Genomic DNA, 20,210 nt, shown 5'->3' with positions numbered 1-20,210 from the left:
AGTGTTCCAGGACGTGACAGGTCAATGCAGATTAGATGTATCACAGAGGAAGGGTTTTGTAGACCCTGGGGACACAGTCCATGGCCTCAATAGATTTCTGGAGATGAATTACATCTAGGAATAGCCCCTTCTCTGGCTATCCCCATTTCAAACAATTTTGGTGTTTTGGAAAATATAGGGGGGTGATGGATTCTCAGGGGAATATACATGAATAGCCATGTTTCTGGTATTGAGACTGGCTCTAATGCAATGAGGGGTACATTGGGTTCCAAGCGATCAATTGTGTTAGGGGATTCTGTAGTCCGAGGTACAGACAGGCGTTTCTGTGGCCAGCAGAGAAAAAGCAGATTGTTGTGTTGTTTCCCTGGTGCCAGGATCAAGGATGTCTCAGAGAGGGTGCAGAATGTTCTCACGGGGGAGAGGGGCCAGCAGGAGGTCATTGTCCACATTGGAACCAACAACATTGGAAGGGAAAAGGTTGAGACTCTGAAGGGCGATTACAGAGAGTTAGGCAGGAATTTAAAAAGGAGGTCTTCAAGGGTAGTAATATCTGGATTACTCCCAGTGCTACGAGTTAGTGAGGGCAGGAATAGGAGGATAGAGCAGATGAATGCATGACTGAGGAGCTGGTGTATGGGAGAAGGGTTCACATTTTTGGATCATTGGAATCTCTTTTGGGGTAGAAGTGATCTGTACAAGAAGGACGGATTGCACCTGAACTGGAAGGGGACTAATATACTGACAGGGAAATTTGCTAGAACTGCTTGGGAGTATTTAAACTAGTAAGGTGGGGTAGAGACCCATGGAGATAGTTAAATTAAACTGCATTTATTTCAATGCAAGGGGCCTAACAGGAACTCAGAGAATGGTTAGGAACATGGGACTGGGATATCATAGCAATTACAGAAACGTGGCTCAGGGATGGACGGGACTGGCAGCTTAATGTTCCAGGATACAAATGCTACAGGAAGGACACAAAGACGGCAATGGTGGGGGTGGGGTGGGGTGGCATTTTTGATAAGGGATAACGTTACAGCTGTACTTAAGGAATATTCCTGGGAATACATCGAGAGAAATTATTTGGGTGGAATTGAGAAATAAGAAAGGGATGATCACCTTATTGGGATTGTATTATAGACCTCTGAATAGTCAGCAGGAAATTGAGAAACGAATTTGTAATGTTACTATAGGTCTTCTTAACAACCCTATCAGCTATACCTGCCTCTTCGTAGGATATGTGGAACAGTCCATCTTCCGCAGCTACGCTGGCACCACCCCCCACCTTTTCCTCCGCTACATCGATGACTGTATCGGCGCTGCCTCGCGCTCCCACGAGGAGGTTGAACAGTTCATCCACTTTACCAACACCTTCCACCCCGACCTCAAATTCACCTGGACCGTCTCAGACGCCTCCCTCCCCTTCCTAGACCTTTCCATTTCATTCTCGGGTGACCAAATCGACACGGACATTTACTATAAACCGACCGACTCCCACAGCTACCTAGACTACACCTCCTCCCACCCTGCCCCCTGTAAAAACGCTATCCCATATTCCCAATTCCTTCGACTCTGCCGCATCTGCTCCCAGGAGGACCAGTTCCAAAACCGTACAACCCAGATGGCCTCCTTCTTCAAAGACCGCAATTTCCCCCCAGACGTGGTCGACGATGCCCTCCACCGCATCTCTTCCACTTCCTGCTCCTCCGCCCTTGAGCCCCGCCCCTCCAACCACCACCAGGATAGAACCCCACTGGTCCTCACCTACCACCCCACCAACCTCCATGTACAGCGTATCATCCGCCATCATTTCCGCTGCCTCCAAATGGACCCCACCACCAGGGATATATTTCCCTCCCCTCCCCTATCAGCGTTCCGAAAAGACCACTCCCTCCGTGACTCCCTTGTCAGGTCCACACCCCCCACCAACCCAACCTCCACTCCCGGCACCTTCCCCTGCCACCGCAAGAAATGCAAAACTTACGCCCACACCTCCCCCCTCACTTCCCTCCAAGGCCCCAAGGGACACTTCCATATCCGCCACAGATTCACCTGCACCTCCACACACATCATCTATTGCATCCGCTGCACCCGATGTGGCCTCCTCTATATTGGGGAGACAGGCCGCCTACTTGCGGAACGTTTCAGAGAACACCTCTGGGACACCCGGACCAACCAACCCAACCACCCCGTGGCTCAACACTTCAACCCCCCCTCCCACTCCACCAAGGACATGCAGGTCCTTGGACTCCTCCATCGCCAGACCATAGCAACACGACGGTTGGAGGAAGAATGCCTCATCTTCCGCCTAGGAACCCTCCAACCACAAGGGATGAACTCAGATTTCTCCAGTATCCTCATTTCCCCTCCCCCCACCTTGTCTCAGTCAAATCCCTCGAACTCAGCACCGCCTTCCTAACCTGCAATCTTCTTCCTGACCTCTCTGCCTCCACCCCACTCCGGCCTATCACCCTCACTTGACCTCCTTCCACTTATTGCATTTCCAACACCCCTCCCCCAAAACCCTCCTCCCTACCTTTTATCTTAGCCTGCTGGACTCACTTTCCTCATTCCTGAAGAAGGGCTTATGCCCGAAACGTCGATTCTCCTGTTCCTTGGATGCTGCCTGACCTGCTGTGCTTTTCCAGCAACACATTTTCAGCTATCAACTTGGGTGTCAGCTTTGAGGGATCTATGGACATGGACCCCAAGATCCCTCTGTTCCTTCACACTGCCAAGAATCCTGCCTTTAACCCTGTAATCTGCACTCAAATTCAACTTTCCAAAATGAATCACTTCACACTTTTCCAGGTTGAACTCCATCTGCCACTTCTCAGCCCAGTTCTGCATCCTGTCAATGTCTCGTTGCAACCTCCAACAGCCCTCCACACTATACACAACTCCACCAACCTTCATATCATCGGCAAACTTACTAACCCACCCTTCCACTTCCTGATCCAAGTCATTTATAAAAATCACAAAGAGCAGAGGTCCCAGAACAGATCCCTGCTGAGCACCACTGGTCACCGAGCTCCAGGCTGAATACTTTCCATCCACTACTACCCTCTGTCTTCTATGGCCCAGCTAATTCTGTGTCCAGACAGTCAGATTTCCCTATATCCCATGCTTCCTTACTTTCTGAATGGGCCTACCATGGGGAACCTTATCAAAAGGTTCCTGAAGAAGGGCTCATGCCCGAAACGTCGATTCGCCTGCTCCTTGGATGCTGCCTGACCTGCTGCGCTTTTCCAGCAACACATTTTCAGCTCTGATCGCAGCATCTGCAGTCCTCACTTTCCCCTCGAACCTTATCAAAAGCCTTGCTAAAATCCATGTACACCACATCCACTGTTTTACCTTCATCAATGTGTTTTGTCACATCCTCAAAGAGTTCAATAAGGCTTGTGAGGCATGACCTGCCCTTCACAAAACCATACTGACCATCTCTAATCAAACTATGCTTTTCCAAATACTCATAAATTCCGTTTCTCAGAATCGTCTCCAATAATTATTCCATCACCAACATAAGACTGACTGGTCTGTAATTCCCAGAATTATCCCTATTCCCTTTCTTGAACAAGGGAATAACATTTGCTGTCCTCCAATCATCTGGTACTACTCCAGTGGACAGTGAGGATGCAAGGATCATCGCCAAAGGCGCAGCAATCTCTTCCCTTGCTGCCTGTAGCAACCTCGGGTATATCCCATCTGGCCCAGGGGACTTATTTATCCTCATGTTTTTCAAAATCCTCCTTCTTAACATCAACCTGTTCGAGTGTATCTTTGTTTCACGCTGTCCTCACAAATGACAAGGTCCTTTGCAGTAGTGAATACTGAAGCAATGTATTCATTAAGGACCTCCCCTACCTCCTCCAACTCCAGGCACAAGTTCCCTCCATTATACCTGATTGGCCTATCCTCAGTCTGGCCATCCTCGTGTTCCTCATATACGAGTAGATTGTCTTCGGGTTTTCCTTAATCCTACCAGCTAAAGCTTTTTCATATCCCTTTCGAACTCTCCCAAGTCCATTTTTCAGTTCTTTCCTGGCTACCTTGTAACCCTCTAGAGCCTTGTCTGATCCTCGCCTCCTCAACCTTAACTAAACTTCCTTCTTCCTTTTGACTAGATGTTCCATATCCCTTGTACTTACTTTCCATATGTTTTTACTGTCTGAGGGTTCCTCTCTCAACAAATCCCTAGTATCAGTCGCATCTTTCATCACTATGGCAGGCAGTCACACAGGGAATTTCATGTGCACTCTTACAGATTCACAGATGGCTACTTACCCTGAGCGCTACAGTCTTAGCTGGAAACTTGGTTGAAGGCTGAAACAGACAGTAAAGTCATGAAACTAACTTCCCTCTCACGTAGTGCCTTATTCTGTTAAACATATTAAGATCACAATTATTTTCTAGGGACAATGGATATAAAATTTTGCTGTGTTGTTTTAATTTCAATGTAACAAAATTTCAGTCTCGTGTTCATTAACTGTGCGATGAGGTTTCAGCATTGATAAAATCACTCAGTGCTCTAGCTGCTAATTACAGTTATGTAGCTGAGAGGTTGGCTTCCATCAGCCTGAGTCATGCTCAGGATTCTAAACTCCTCTGTTAATATCTTGCCATCTCTTCCTCCCACCAAAGGCCTATATTTAAGTTTTCTACCTGGGACTTCGCGCAGCGAGCTATGTTTGGGTGGCTATCTTCAGCCACAGTTGAACTGTATGTTAAATACTGATGGGTAGGAGGCAAATCGGTTAGACATGTTACATTTCTGAGGTAACATTGCCAGCTATACTGACCCCAACCTGGTAAATGGCAGGCATTCAAATATCAAGATCATTTGGAGTTTTAGCTCCTGATTCCTGGGCTGGGTGAGGTAGTGGCTGAACGGTAAAGTCACTAGCTTAGTAATCCAGGCTTTCTGTTTTGTGGACGTGGGTTCGAACCTCAGCATGGGTAGATGGTGAAGTCTGAATTCAACAAAAATTGGAACAAAGAAATTTATCTTAGTGGCAACCATGTAATTACTGCCAATTTCACAAAAATCCATCAGATTATCTAGGGAAAGGAATGTGCCATCCTTCTCCAGTCTGGTCTACATATGACCCAAAGCAACATGGTTGAGTCTTAACTGTCCTCTGAGCAATTAGGGATGGGTAATAAATGCTGGTCTGGCCAACAATATTTGTATCGCATAACAATAAAAAATTACCCCCTGCTGGATAATTTAATTGTCATTTAGCAACAGGTTGAGGCTTATGTGAGTTATTCTTTGCAATGAAATAGTTAACAGATAGTCACTGCAGCATTGAGACCATGGATGTGCTCGCTGCTGAAACCTCATCGCACAGTTAATGAACACGAGACTAAAATTTTGTTACATTGAAATTAAAACAACACAGCAAAATTTTATATCCATTGTCCCTAGAAAATATTTGTGTCACTTTCCTCATTCCTGAAGAAGGGCTTATGCCCGAAACGTCGATTCTCCTGTTCCTTGGATGCTGCCTGACCTGCTGCGCTTTTCCAGCAACACATTTTCAGCTCAGATAGTGAAGGGCCAGGCAGACCCAGACTCACTGCCTTCAGGAAAATCAAACAGAGGAATGAAATTTGAGAAATAAAAGTTTAAGAAACTTTCAGAGTGTGCTCATTGTTAGAGAATCAAGGCAGAACTTATCAGCAAACAAGACTACTCCTTGACCAGTGTTAGTTATTGATAAAACAGACAACGCAGGCAAAACTGTCAGGCTTCTCATCTGCACTGTTGCTCACTGCAGTAAGGAAACATGTGTTGTGAATTGCTACAATAAGTCATCTCTTTGGTTGTTCAATGTTAAAATTCTCTCTTTCCTCACATATCCCGAACATGCGGCTCCGAGCCAGAGTACAGTCAGTGTTAAGTGGCAGCCCAGATGCATTCCATGTTAATTACACTCTCTTCACTTCCTACAGGAATTTCTTTTGACATTGCATGAGAAACCTCCCAAATATTTGGGTCAACTGAAAGATCATCACTCAGTGCGTTTCCTTGACTTTTTAAGAAACTTCATCCATGGCCCCATCATGGGCAGGGCCAGCATTTACTGTCATTGTGAAGTGCCCAGGAAGTTGGTAATAAGGTTTTGCCTGTGGTTTGTCTTCACTCAGAGTAAACCACTGCCCTCAGATAACCTCAAACAGAGACACCCACAGCCTCCTGACCTTTTCACCATCTCTCTGTTGTAACCTTTTTAATTCCCAATCGATGGGCTGAATGGCCTTACTGTATGTTGTAAACAGCTGAAAATGTGTTGCTGGAAAAGCGCAGCAGGTCAGGCAGCATCCAAGGAGCAGGAGAATCGACGTTTCGGGCATGAGCCCTTCTTCAGGAATGAGGAAAGTGTGCCAAGCAGCTAAGATAAAAGGTCTTGATTCGGAGATGCCGGTGTTGGACTGGGGCGTACAAAGTTAAAAATCACACAACACCAGATTATAGTCCAACAGGTTTAATTGGAAGCACGAGCTTTCGGAGCGACGCTCCTTCATCAGGTGATCAGATCACAATCAGTGCTCCGAAAGCTAGTGCTTCCAATTAAACCTCTTGGACTATAACCTGGTGTTGTGTGATTTTTAACAAGATAAAAGGTAGGGAGGAGGGACTTGGGGGAGGGGCGTTGGAAATGCGATAGGTGGAAGGAGGTTAAGGTGAGGGTGATAAGGTGAGGGTGATAGGCCGGAGTGGGGGTGGGGGCGGAGAGGTCAGGAAGAAGATTGCAGGTTAGGAAGGTGGTGCCGGGTTCAAGGGTTGGGACTGAGACAAGGTGGGGGGAGGGGAAATGAGGAAACTGGAGAAATCTGAGTTCATCTCTTGTGGTTGGAGGGTTCCTAGGTGGAAGATGAGTCGCTCTTCCTCCAACCGTCGTGTTGCTATGGTCTGGCGATGGAGGAGTCTAAGGACCTGCATGTCCTTGGTGGAGTGGGAGGGGGCGTTGAAGTTTTGAGCCATGGGGTGGTTGGGTTGGTTTGTGCGGGTGTCCCAGAGGTGTTCTCTGAAATGTTCCATAAGTAGGCGGCCTGTCTCCCCAAAATAGAGGAGGCCACATCGGGTGCAGCGGATGCAGTAAATGATGTGTGTGGAGGTGCAGGTGAATTTGTGGCAGATATGGAAGGATCCCTTGGGGCCTTGGAGGGAAGTAAGGGGGGAGGTGTGGGCGCAAGCTTTGCATTTCTGGGACACCTCTGGGATACCCAGACCAACCAACCCAACCACCCCGTGGCTCAACACTTCAACTCCCCCTCCCACTCCACCAAGGATATGCAGGTCCTTGGACTCCTCCATCGCCAGACCATAGAAACACGACGGTTGGAGGAAGAGCGCCTCATCTTCCACCTAGGAACCCTCCAACCACAAGGGATGAACTCAGATTTCTCCAGTTTCCTCATTTCCCCTCCCCCCACCTTATCCCAGTCCCAACCCTCGAACTCAGCACCACCTTCCTAACCTGCAATCTTCTTCCTGACCTCTCCGTCCCCACCCCCACTCCGGCCTATCACTCTCACCTTATCACCCTCACCTTGACCTCCTTCCACCTATCGCATTTCCAACACCCCTCCCCCAAGTCCCTCCTCCCTACCTTTTATCTTAGCCTGCTGGACACACTTTCCTCATTCCTGAAGAAGGGCTCATGCCCGAAACGTCGATTCTCCTGCCCCTTGGATGCTGCCTGACCTGCTGCGCTTTTCCAGCAACACATTTTCAGCTCTGATCTCCAGCATCTGCAGTCCTCACTTTCTCCTATATGTTGTAAACAGTCCTATGAACTTCTGGTTCTATCATTCTTACATACAAACATAGAGCAGCATTAGGCCATTCAGCACTCTCCCCCCCCCCCCCCCCGAGCCTACTCCACCATTTAATCTGATTGTGACTCCAACTCCACTTTGCTATCCCACTCTACCCCCTGCCCCCACCCAACTACCACCACCCCCCACCCAAAGACCACCACTCTCCACCCAACTATCACCACCCCCACCCAAAGACCACCACTCTCCACCCAACTACCACCACCCCCCACCCAAAGACCACCACTCTCCACCTAACTACCACCACCCCCCACCCAAAGACCACCACTCTCCACCCAACCACCACCACCCCCCACCCAAAGACCACCCCCCACCCAAAGACCACCACTCTCCACCCAACTATCACCACCCCCCACCCAAAGACCACCACTCTCCACCCAACTACCACCACCCCCCACCCAAAGACCACCACTCTCCACCCAACTACCACCACCCCCCACCCAAAGACCACCACTCTCCACCTAACTACCACCACCCCCCACCCAAAGACCACCACTCTCCACCCAACCACCACCACCCCCCACCCAAAGACCACCACCTCCCACCCAACTACCACCACCACCACACAAAGACCACCGTCTCCCACCCAACTACAACCACCCCCACCCAAAGACCACCACCCCCACCCAACTACCACCATCCCCTACCCAAAGACCACCACCCCCACCCAACTACCACCACCCCCCACCCAAAGACCACCATCCCCCCACCCAAAGACCACCACCACTATGAGAATCCATCCCTCAAGGACCTAGTCTGGTTTTGTGCTGGATGACTCTCTGATCCCTAGGTGTCCACGGATGTGCAGGCTTGATGGGTTAGCCATGATAAATGCAGGGTTACAGCGATAGCGTGATAGGATACTCTTCAGAGGGTCAGTGCAGACTTAATGGGCTGAATGGCCTCAATTTGCAGTGTAAGGATTTTCTGATTTGACCTAAAATGGAAGGTCTGGCCAGATCCACACCCTCTCTATATCCACTTGCTAGAAACATGACTTCAGATTTTGAGTTCAAATAACGCCTGTAATAAATCAATAAATAGCAAACAGGAGCAAATTAAACACTGGTAATTCAGAATAATTTCAATTGTACAGCCATTTAATTTCCAACATAGGATTATAATCCATCCCATTTTATTTAATTCTATGATTTAATATAACCTCAGTACTTGCTACCCTGCAATAGTGCCCACTTTGTGCTGTGAATCATTGTGACGATTTATCTGGAATGTTCCTTGCTTCCATTGTTTGGAATATTTCAAATTAAAGGAACTAGCTGCATCTAACCTGATTTAAACATAGACACCAATGAGATAAGAGCATTGAGAACCATACTTTCCAAATCTCCTGGTTGACATAATTCAAACAGGAAGACTGAACAAATATATTCAAATCGGACTCAGGCCTTTATAGGCCCTGATGTGACACTACTGCTATATGAAGCACTGCTATGAGATATAAAGATAATTTCTGACATCAGTTTGCATGTGTTGTACTTTAGCAATTCGATTTATGAACATTAATGTTTAAGTTAAATGCTGGCTGGATTTTTAAAACATTTGCAAACACATTTGTTCCACAAATGCTCCATAGGGAATTCCTGCTGTCAGAGAATTTTTCGAATCACGAACATATTTCCTGAAGGACAGATGCGATGATGGTAAATATTTTAGAATAAGGTGAGTATGCCAGCTGTGTGCCTGGTCATGTTTTTTTGGGTCATGACGTGTTATCTCGCTCTGGGATTCTTTTCATTCTGCAGGTCACCCCTTTGAGAATTCCACACATAGTGGGCTGGGCCTGTTGCAGATAGCAGGGAAATGGCCATTCCAAGTGTGTGAGTCATTGGGCCATTTAACCATTTACTGACCGCTCTCCAGGAGACTCACTGGTTAGTGATCAACAGTTTGGAATTCTACTATCTCAGATATCTCCTGTCACTTTGTTCGAACAAGTAGACTGGCTAATTACTTTGATAAATTAGCATACAGACTTTTAAAGGAACATCTTATATTAAAAGTACAGGTTGGTAAACTTTAACTGAGGAGCCCTGGCTGATTGGATTCCAAAACTGCACACCTCCCTCAGCCAGTCCCACACCACAGTGGGTGGTGCAGCAGCCTATTACAGAGCTCCTTTTGCCAACCTGTCTCCATCAGTGAACGCAACACAGATTGGGGCATGCCAGGTTTACAAAGAATGGTGGGGGCAGTGGTCGGGGGAAGTGGTTAAGGGGGAGGGGGAAGGCTGGTATGCAGGGGGGTTGGGTTGCTTGTTTGGGGGTAGGGAAATGCTGGCATGAGGGGGTGGGGTATGTTTGGTTAGGGAGATGGCAGGCTTTTGGATGTGGCTGTTTCTGGGGATGCGGATGGATTGTTGGGGTGTAGGATGGTTTTGGGAGTGGGACTGGTTTGTCAGGAGAAGACAGGTTGGGAGGGATTGGGGGAATCTGGTTTGGGGGGTGTCTGGTTTGGAGGAGGCTGGTTTGGAGGGTAGAGAATGGTTTTAGAGAGTGGGAGCAAGGGGGGAGTAGCTGTTGTTGGCTAACCAATGGCATCATGTGTTGTGGTCAACCTTCAGATGAACCTTCAACACTTTCCTCCTCAACGACCTGAGAGAGAAAACCTTCAGCAACACTTTAGTTTTGACTCAGAATCCGGTTCCCACATCTCAGCGAATTGGTTTGCTCAGATCTCAAGGGAATTCAATCTCACGTATTTCATTGGCTATATGGGTCTTCCAATCAGATCCAGGGCAAGGATCCCCAACCCATTACAGTTCAAGATTGGATATCCCAAACTGCTCAGCTTCTAGGTAAGGAGGGATGAGCCAGCACTCCTTTGTTACTTAGCTGGGTCTTGGGTGGTTACAACAAGGTTAATTTATAAAGGATCCCACTCCTGGAGCATGCCTCTCTCTCAGACCCAAATAAACTCACATTTTAAAAAGTGCCAATGGAACCAGTCCTTCCCGAGTTAACGAAGAGTAATTTGTGAATGACTGTCTGTGAAATGCAGTACTACACAACAGACAAGCTCGCAGAGTACAATAAGGGGTAACTCCAAAGGCAGAACATTTACGAAGCAAGTGCTGATCAGTTTGAATTGATCACCAAGAGCAGATAGTTAATTTAGATTTAGATTACTTACAGTGTGGAAACAGGCCCTTCGGCCCAAAATGTCCACACCGACCCTCCAAAGGGCAACCCACCCAGACCCATTCCCCTACATTTACCCCTTCACCTAACAATACGGGCAATTTAGCATGGCCAATTCACCTAACCTGCAGATTTTTGGACTGTGGGAGGAAACCGGAGCACCCGGAGGAAACCCACGCAGACATGGGGAGAATGTGCAAACTCCACACAGTCAGTCGCCTGAGTCGGGAATTGAACCCGGGTCTCAGGCGCTGTGAGGCAGCAGTGCTTACCACTGCGCCGCCCCATAGTTAATGTTATGGGTGTTGTAGTGAGGTTGTAACCAATCACATTGAATGGTTAATTTCCCGATATTTTGTTTTGCAGGTCGGTTGAGATTCTGAAGTTCCTGCTTCCTTTTGACTGTGACTGAATTGCAATGTTCAGAGTGAGAGAGAGTGTTCTTGTCTAGCTGCTAGCTAGCTGGATCTGACACTCAGAGTGAGAGTTACTTTCCCTGCAACACAGGGGTGACTAAGCAATAGCTCCATGACCACGACCTTCACAACACACTCGGGTTCAGAAACGCAGAAACGTTCAAGCCGAAAAGCACACTCCAATCGAGTTCAGGGAGCTGCTTCGATGTTAGCCCTCATAAACTGGTCACAGGGAAAGACACTAACTGTTTGAGGATTGGCACGTAACGCGTAAGGAGCAGCTTAATGGTGAACAGGAGCCATTAGCCCCTCATTGTAGAATCATTGAATCCTTACACCATGGAAGCAGGCTATTTAGCCCATTGAGTCCACAATTCCCCTCTGAAAGGCATCCCACCTCCCCATATTCTAACCCTGCATTTCCCATGGCTATCCAGTTATCCTGCACATCTCTGGACTGTGGGATGAAACCAGACCAAACCCACACAGACACGGGGAGAATGTGAAAACTCCACACAGGCCGTTGCCCGAGGCTAGAATCGAACCTGGGCTCCTGGCATTGTGAGGCAGAAGTGCTAACCACTGAGACACCATGCTGCCCCATTATCTTATCATTATCTTTGTAGTTACGAGAAATTTCCAGCTTTCTCAGCCCCTCACCATCCAGCCTCTTTGAAAACCTGTATTTTGAAGTATCCTTCGCTTCTGTAGGTGTTACACTCCATGTGGCATTCTCCCTCTCTCTCTCCCTCTCGCTCTCTCTCTCTCTGTCTCCAGGCAGCTACTTAACTTACATCAACAGCCATCTTTTAAAAAAACACATAATTCTCAAATGTTCACATTGCTTTGGTTCTGACGTGGTCATGGTAATCATGGTTTGGGAAGACCTGAAGCTGTGAAAGGATTGATAGAAATTATTGTGTTCCTAACTGAGCAGCACTTGTTAGAAAGTGTTTGCGAAATCTAGGTAACCCCTGGTAAAGTATAAAAACATTTCATCAAACACTGGCATCGTGGGCTGACTGTGTGGAGCTACAGAACCACCTGCCTCCCCCTCCACAGCCAATCACTAGAAACATTGAGTGTGTTGTTGTTATAGCCATATCCAGTTGCTGCGGATTCATAGCCGAGATAGTCCTCAGATTCCAGTTTGTGAAGGTGAAGGAGGATTTAAGCATATGTGAATTCTGTTTAATTTTGTATCCAGGACATTAAGGTTCACTGACCTTGATCTAGTCTGTTCCACCACAAGGATTCACCCCAGACAGCTCACAGGTTACACCAAATATTGGGAAATATTTTCCCCAATAGTTAGTTCCAAAGAGAGACAATTTCTCAATCTGTTAAGAGCATGGACTTGAGACTGATTTATAAATGTTTCTGAAACTGACACATAAGACCGTTATCAGGTAACAATGTGGCTCAACAATAATTGACCTGGGTCTAGATGGTTGTAATGACAGTGAACCAGTCACTTTCACCAGCACTGTGAACCTAACAGCAACGTTTGGCATCTATTTGCCTACGGTACAAGTGGAGATCCAGTGAATGCTGTCACTGATTCCTAATGAATGCTTAAAGCTGGAAATCTGGGAAACCACTTGAATCGCTGTGAATATTTGCTTTTCCCATGGAAACACATGATGAATGATGTTTAGAAAATGCAAGCCTGATTAAATGAGGTGCAGGTGGATTGCTGATGGCATACTTATGAACAGTCTCTTTGGCCCAGGAATCTAATTGGTGGAGAAGTGAAGAGGATGCTGAATCACCTCGAAGAGGGTTTCCTGACTGGATGAAATGCCTGTTGGGTATGTAACTGGTCAGAGTAAAGCCTTGCCCTTGGATTGAGGACTCTGGGAGGTGACCATTGATGGCAGTGCAGTGGAGGTGATGGCTGATGCTGATAATGCCCACAGTGAGAGGTAAGAGTCCAGGTGAATAAAGCAGGCGATGGATCCTGAAAGGTATTTAACAGAAGGGGAGGGGGTTTTTGGCAACAGCAGGGACCTAGCTTCCTGTGGTCACCCCCTGCCTGACTCTGGACCCTTGATTAGGCTCTGTGACCCCTTGGAGGCATGGGAAAGCAATTGGACATAATCCCAGAGTTGCCATTATTGAAATTGGTGTGCTCAGAGATAGTTGGTAATAATTAGATCAATAATGACCCTAATTGACAATCCATCATGAGCAGACAAAATGTTTTCATTTTCCTCAAAAGAAACAGTTCTGAAGAAGGCTCACTGGACCCAAAACATTAACTCTGCTTTCCCTCTACAAATGTTGCCAGGCCTGATGAGTTTTTCCAGCAATTTCTCTTTTTGTTTAAAATCTTCCCCTTGGTCCCTGTGCTCTAATGAAGGGTTAAGCCTGAAATGTTGACTCTCTTTCTCATTAGATGCTGCCGACCTGCTGTGCTTTTCCAGTGCCACACTTTATCAACCCTGTATTATTGGTACTAACTGAGTTCAAATATAATCCAAACTGTATTTGTCAATGCGAATTGTATCACCATGCAGAAAGCATGACTGTAAATGTAGAAAAATGTAATGCATGTTTTGCTGCCTTTATAATCGTGACTGAGGGTAGTAGAGTTATAGAGCATAGAAACAGGCCCTTCAGCCCATCATGTTTACATCTACTAACAAATGCCAAATTACACTAAGCCCATTGACCTCACTGGGTCCGTAGCCAACAGTGCCCTGGGATTTATAGTACTGATCCAGATGCTTCTGAAATGTTGCAAAAGTACCCGCATCCATCACCTTCTCAGGCACCATGTTCCATATTCTTACCACTCTGGGTGAAAAACATTCTCTCTCAGATCTCCTCTAAACAAGTTGCTCTTCATCTTAAACTTATGCCCTCTGGTCTTAGACGTATTTGCCATGGGGAAGGGATCCTTATAATCTCCTGTGTCTACAAATCTCATAATTTTATGCACCTCAATCAGTTCCCCCTCAGCTTCCTCTGCTCTAGCCTATCCAGTCTCTGATGGGAATTTCCCATCCCAGTCAACATCCTGGTGAAACTCCTCTGCCACCCTCTCCAGTGTAATCACATCCATCCTGACAGTGTGGTGACCAGAAACGCACAGTATTCCACTCAAAGACTAAGTAATGTTTTGGGGCCCTGAGTTCACCATGGCAGATGGTGACGTTTGAATTCAATAAAAATCTGGAATTAAACGTCTAATGGTGACCAGGAATCCATTGTTAATTGTTGGAAAAACCCATCTGATTCGTGAATGTCCTTCAGGGAAGGGAACTGCCATCCTTACCTGGTCTGGCCTACATGTGACTCCAGACCTGCAGCAAGGTGGTTGACACTTAACTACCTTCTGGGTAATTAAGGATGGGCAATAAGTACTGAGTCTAGCCAGCGATGCCCACATCCGGTGAATGAGTTTTTAAAAAATGACACCTTCAGGGATCAATGAACTTGTACACCAGGGCTCCTTAGCTCCTTAAAACGTCCTAAGGACCAACTATGCATGGTGCATATCCTTCCCTTATTGGATCGCCCAAAATGCATCACCTCGCACTTATCAGATTAAACTCCACCTGTCATTGCTTTGCCCAATTTACTAGCTGAATAATATCAGGTTGTAGCCTGAGGCCATCTTTCTCACTATCAACAACATCACAAATTTTCGTGTCATCTGTAAATTTACTGATTAAACCTACATTCACATCCAGGTCATTAATGTACATAACAAGCAACCAGGATCCTAGCACCGATCCCTGCGGTATATCACTGGTCACAGGCTTCCAATCACAAACATCCTTTGCCTCCTATTCACATAGAACATAGAACATAGAAAAATACAGCGCAGTACAGGCCCTTTGGCCCTCGATGTTGCGCCGATCCAAGCCCACCTAACCTACACTAGCCCATTAACCTCCATATGCCTATCCAATGCACGTTTAAATGCCCATAAAGAGGGAGAGTCCACCACTGCTACTGGCAGGGCATTCCATGAACTCACGACTCGCTGAGTAAAGAATCTACCCCTAACATCTGTCCTATACCTACCACCCCTTAATTTAAAGCTATGCTCTCTTGTAATAGCTGACTCCATATGTGGAAAAAGGTTCTCATGGTCAACCCTATCTAAACCCCTAATCATCTTGTACACCTCTATCAAGTCACCCCTAAACCTTCTTTTCTCCAATGAAAACTGGTGGGCGGCACGGTGGCACAGTGGTTAGCACTGCTGCTTCACAGCGCCAGAGACCCGGGTTCAGTTCCCGCCTCAGGCGACTGACTGTGTGGAGTTTGCACGTTCTTCCCGTGTCTGCGTGGGTTTCCTCCGGGTGCTCCGGTTTCCTCCCACAGTCCAAAGATGTGCAGGTCAGGTGAATTGGCCATGCTAAATTGTCCGTAGTGTTAGGTAAGGGGTAAATGTAGGGGTATGGGTGGGTTGCGCTTCGGCGGGTGGGTGTGGACTTATTGGGCTGAAGGGCCTGTTTCCACACGGTAAGTAATCTAATCTAATCTAAACACTGACCTTTCTGTCCAGCAAGACAGCCCCAAGTGCCTCAGCCTTTCCTCATACGATCTTCCTACCATACCAGGCAACATCCTGGTAAACCTCCTCTGCACCCGTTCCAGTGCCTCCACATCCTTCCTATAGTATGGCGACCAAAACTGCACACAATACTCCAGGTGCGGCCGCACTAGAGTCTTATACAACTGCAACATGACCTCAGGACTCCGGAGTTCAATTCCTCTACCAATAAAAGCCAGTACGCTATATGCCTTCTTCACCGCACTATTTACCTGGGTGGCAACTTTCAAAGATCTGTGTACATGGACACCAAGATCCCTCTGCTCATCCACACTACCAAGTATCCGACCATTAGCCCAGTACCCCATCTTTTTGTTACTCTTACCAAAGTGAATCACCTCACACTTAGCTACATTGAACTCCATTTGCCACCTTTCTGCCCAGCTCTGCAACTTATCTATATCCCGCTGTAACCTGACACATCCTTCCTCACTGTCAACAACTCCACCGACTTTCGTATCATCCGCAAACTTGCTCACCCAACCTTCTAGCCCCTCCTCCAGGTCATTTATAAAAATGACAAACAGCAATGGTCCCAAAACAGATCCTTGCGGAACACTGCTGGTAACTGCACTCCAAGATGAACCTTTACCATCAACTACTACCCTCTGTCTTCTTCCAGCAAGCCAACTCCTAATCCAAACCTGCAACTCACCCTCAATGCCATACCTCCGTATTTTTTGCAGTAGCCTACCATGGGGAACCTTATCAAACACCTTACTAAAATCCATATACACCACATCTACTGCTTTCCCCTTGTCTACCTCCTTAATCACCTTCTCAAAGAATTCATTAAGATTTGTGAGGCACGACCTGCCCTTCACAAAACCATGCTGACTATCCTTGATCACATTATTCCTATCCAGATGTTCATAAATCCTATCCCTTACAATTCTCTCTAAGACTTTGCCCACAACAGAAGTGAGACTCACCGGCCTATAGTTACAAGGGTTATCCCTACTCCCCTTCTTGAACAAGGGAACCACATTTGCTATCCTCCAGTCTTCTGGCACTATTCCTGTAGACAACAAGGACATAAAAATCAAGGCCAATGGCTCTGCAATCTCCTCCCTTGCTTCCCAGAGAATCCTAGGATAAATGCCATCAGGCCCAGGGTACGTATCTATTTTCACCCTTTCCAGAATTTCCAACACCTCTTCCTTACATACCTCAAAGCCGTACATTCTAATTAATTGTGACTCAGTACTCACATCGGCAACAATGTCCTGTTCCTGAGTGAATACTGACAAAAAGTATTCATTCAGTGTCTCCCCAATCTCCTCAGCCTCCACACGCAACTTCCCACTACTATCCTTGACTGGACCTATTCCTACCCTAGTCATTATTTTATTCCTGACATACCTATAGAAAGCCTTTGGGTTTTCCCTAATCCTACCAACTAAGGACCTTTCATGTCCCCTCCTTGCTGCTCTTAGCTCTCTCTTCAGGTCCTTCCTGGCTACCTTATAACTCTCAATCGCCCCAATTGAACCTTCACGCCTCATGTTTACATAGGCTGCCCTCTTCCCTTTAACATGGGATTCCAATTCCTTATTAAACCACGGCTCCCTCACACGACCCTTTCCTCCGTGCCTGACAGGTACATACTTATCAAGGATACTCAATAGTTGCTCCTTGAACAAGCTCCACATATCAATTGCGCCCTTCCCTTGAAGCCTACTTTTCCAAGCCACGCATCCTAAGTCGTGCCTCACCGCATCATAATTTCCCTGACCCCAGCTATAACTCTTGCCCTGCAGTGCACACTTATCCCTCTCCATCACTAGAGTAAAAGTCACCGAATTGTGGTCACTGTCCCCAAAATGCTCACCTACCTCCAATCCTAACACCTGGCCTGGTTCATTACCCAGAACCAAATCCGGTATGGCCTCACCTCTTGTTGGCATGTCTACATATTGTGTCAGGAAACCCTCCTGCACACATTGGACAAACACCGACCCATCTAACGAACTCGAGCTATAGCTTTCCCAGTCAATATCTGGAAAGTTAAAGTCCCCCATAACAACCACCCTATTACTTTCACTCTTCTCCTGAATCATCTTCGCAATCCTTTCTTCTACGTCTCTAGGACTATTAGGAGGCCTGTAGAAAACTCCTAACAGGGTGACCTCACCTTTCCTATTCCTAACCTCAGCCCAAACTACCTCAGATGGCGAGTCTTCATCCAGAAGACTCCATTTGGAAGCCAATCTTGGATCCAGTTTGCTAACTTTCCTTGGATTCCATGGGCACTTACCTTTCGGACCAGCCTTCCACGTGGGACCTTATCAAAGGCCTTACTGAAGTCCATGTAAACCACATCAACTGCACAACCCTCATCAATATATTTAGCCACCTTTTCAAAAAACTCCATTAAATTGGTCAGGCAGGATCATCCTCCAACAAATCCATACTGACTACTCCTGATCAATCTCTGCCTTTCCAAGTGTAAATTAATCCAATCCTTCAGAATTTTTTCCACTAAATTCCCTCCCACTGATGTCAAACTGACTGGTCTATAATTACCTGGCCTATCCCTGTTGCCCTTCTTGAACAAAGGATTGAGTTCATGTGCCACACTGCCCTTTGCAAAATTACTGTTGTTCTGGACGATTGAACCTTCGCTCTTCTTCAAGGTTCTGGATTTGTAGAATGTTACTTTTGCAAATGCTGTGCATCGCAGTGAATAGTGAGATGGAGAAGTCCTACAAATGAGAACAGTAAGTGTTTTTTTTTTATATACTACTGCACCAGTTTTGCAGTTTTGCTGATGAGCGTCAGACAGTGGAAATGCTGTGTTGGGTCTGGGTTGGAGTGAGAACATTAGCTAAGAATTAAGAACTTTGCAAATTGCTGTGCTACAGAATGCTAACACAGCATCAACATTCTCTGTGTTTCAGATATTCGACACCTGTAATATTGAGCTTTTATTTTAAGTATGTTTACATCATGCCTTGAAGTTGAAAACTGGGTATGCAATTAACATTTGAGCTGGCAAGTGGTTGGGTTCTAAAGTTAGAGCTACAGTCTATTGTGACATTATTGAAACATATAAAACCCTGTGGAGTTTTGACAGGTTGGATGTGGAGAAGGTGCTTTCTGTTGTGGGAGAATCTATAACTAATGGCTCCTGTTTCAAAATAAGATGTTGCTCAGTTAAAACAGAGGTTAACAGAAATTCTTTCTCACAGATGGTGGTGACCTTTTGGAGTTCTTTTCCTCAAGAGCTGTCGATGTAGGGTCTTTGCTTTAAGGCGTAGATTCTTGATATGCAACGGGAGAAGAAAGATTAGTAGGGACAGGCAGGAATATGGAGTAATCAGATTGGCGACAATCTCATTGAATAGCAGAAGATTTTGATGGGCTCAATAGCCTGATCCAAATTCATTTTTTTCTATTATTCACTTATGGGAAGTGTGTGCCCTTGAGAAAGTGGTGTTGAGCTGCCTTCTTGAACTGCTGCCATCCATTTCTCCTCCAAGTAGATCCACTGTTGTTCAGGAGGGAATTCCAGGATATTGACCCAGCAGCAGTGGAGGAAGTGCAATATATTTCCAAGTCAAGATAATGAGTGGCTTGGAGGGGAACATTTAGGAAGTGATGTTCCCATGTATCCCATGGAAGTAGTTTTGGGTTTGGAAGTTTCTCTCCATGGATCTTTGGTGAATTTGTACAGTGCATCTTGTTGGTGGTACACACTGCTGCGACTAAGGTTGAGTGGTGGAGAGAGGGGATGCTTGTGAATATGAGGGTTTGAGTTATAGGGAGAAACTGGATAGGATGGGACATTTTTCTCTGAAGCACTGGAGTTTGAAGGTGACATTATAGACATTAACAACACTAGGAGGGATATAGATAAGGTGAACAGCAAAGGTCTTTTCCCTCGGGTCAGGGAGTTCAAAACTAGAGGGCATAATTTAATGGTGAGAGGAGAGCGACAGGGGGGCTTTTTCGCACAGAGGTGGTGTGTGTGTGGAATGAACTGCCAGAGGAAGTGGTGGATGCAGGTGTAGTTACAACATTTAAAAGACATTTGGATAGATACATGGATAGGGAAGCTTTAGACGGATATGGGCCAAATGCAGGAAAATGGAACCAGATTTGTTTGGGAAACTTGGTTGGCATCGATGGGTTTTCTGAAGGACCTATTTCCATGTTGTGTGACTCTTTGACTCTATAATTGGTTTTCTTTTTCCTGGATGGTGTCAAGTTTCTTGAGTG

General features: G+C 46.4%; 1 protein-coding gene across 3 annotated transcripts in view; it reads right to left on the bottom strand.

Moving 5' to 3' along the window:
* LOC148142123 (uncharacterized) overlaps window positions 1-20,210 on the bottom strand; it is a 224,929-nt gene that overhangs the window by 59,263 nt on the left and 145,456 nt on the right. The window contains exon 5 of one of the 3 annotated variants that reach the window (XR_015752196.1): window positions 4,285-4,323. The exons of the other annotated variants lie outside the window; for them this stretch is intronic. The gene's annotated coding sequence lies outside the window, so the exon portion shown is untranslated. The remainder of the gene's footprint in view (window positions 1-4,284; window positions 4,324-20,210) is intronic. 3 annotated transcript variants of the gene reach the window in all.

The sequence above is a fragment of the Chiloscyllium plagiosum genome, unplaced genomic scaffold (genome assembly GCF_037043375.1).
Source record: "Chiloscyllium plagiosum isolate Xiang-an unplaced genomic scaffold, Cpla_swu_hap1 HiC_scaffold_30, whole genome shotgun sequence".
Taxonomy (NCBI): Eukaryota; Metazoa; Chordata; class Chondrichthyes; order Orectolobiformes; family Hemiscylliidae; genus Chiloscyllium; species Chiloscyllium plagiosum.
The sequence above is the reverse complement of the archived record's forward strand: the minus strand, read 5'-3'. Positions and strand labels throughout refer to the sequence as shown.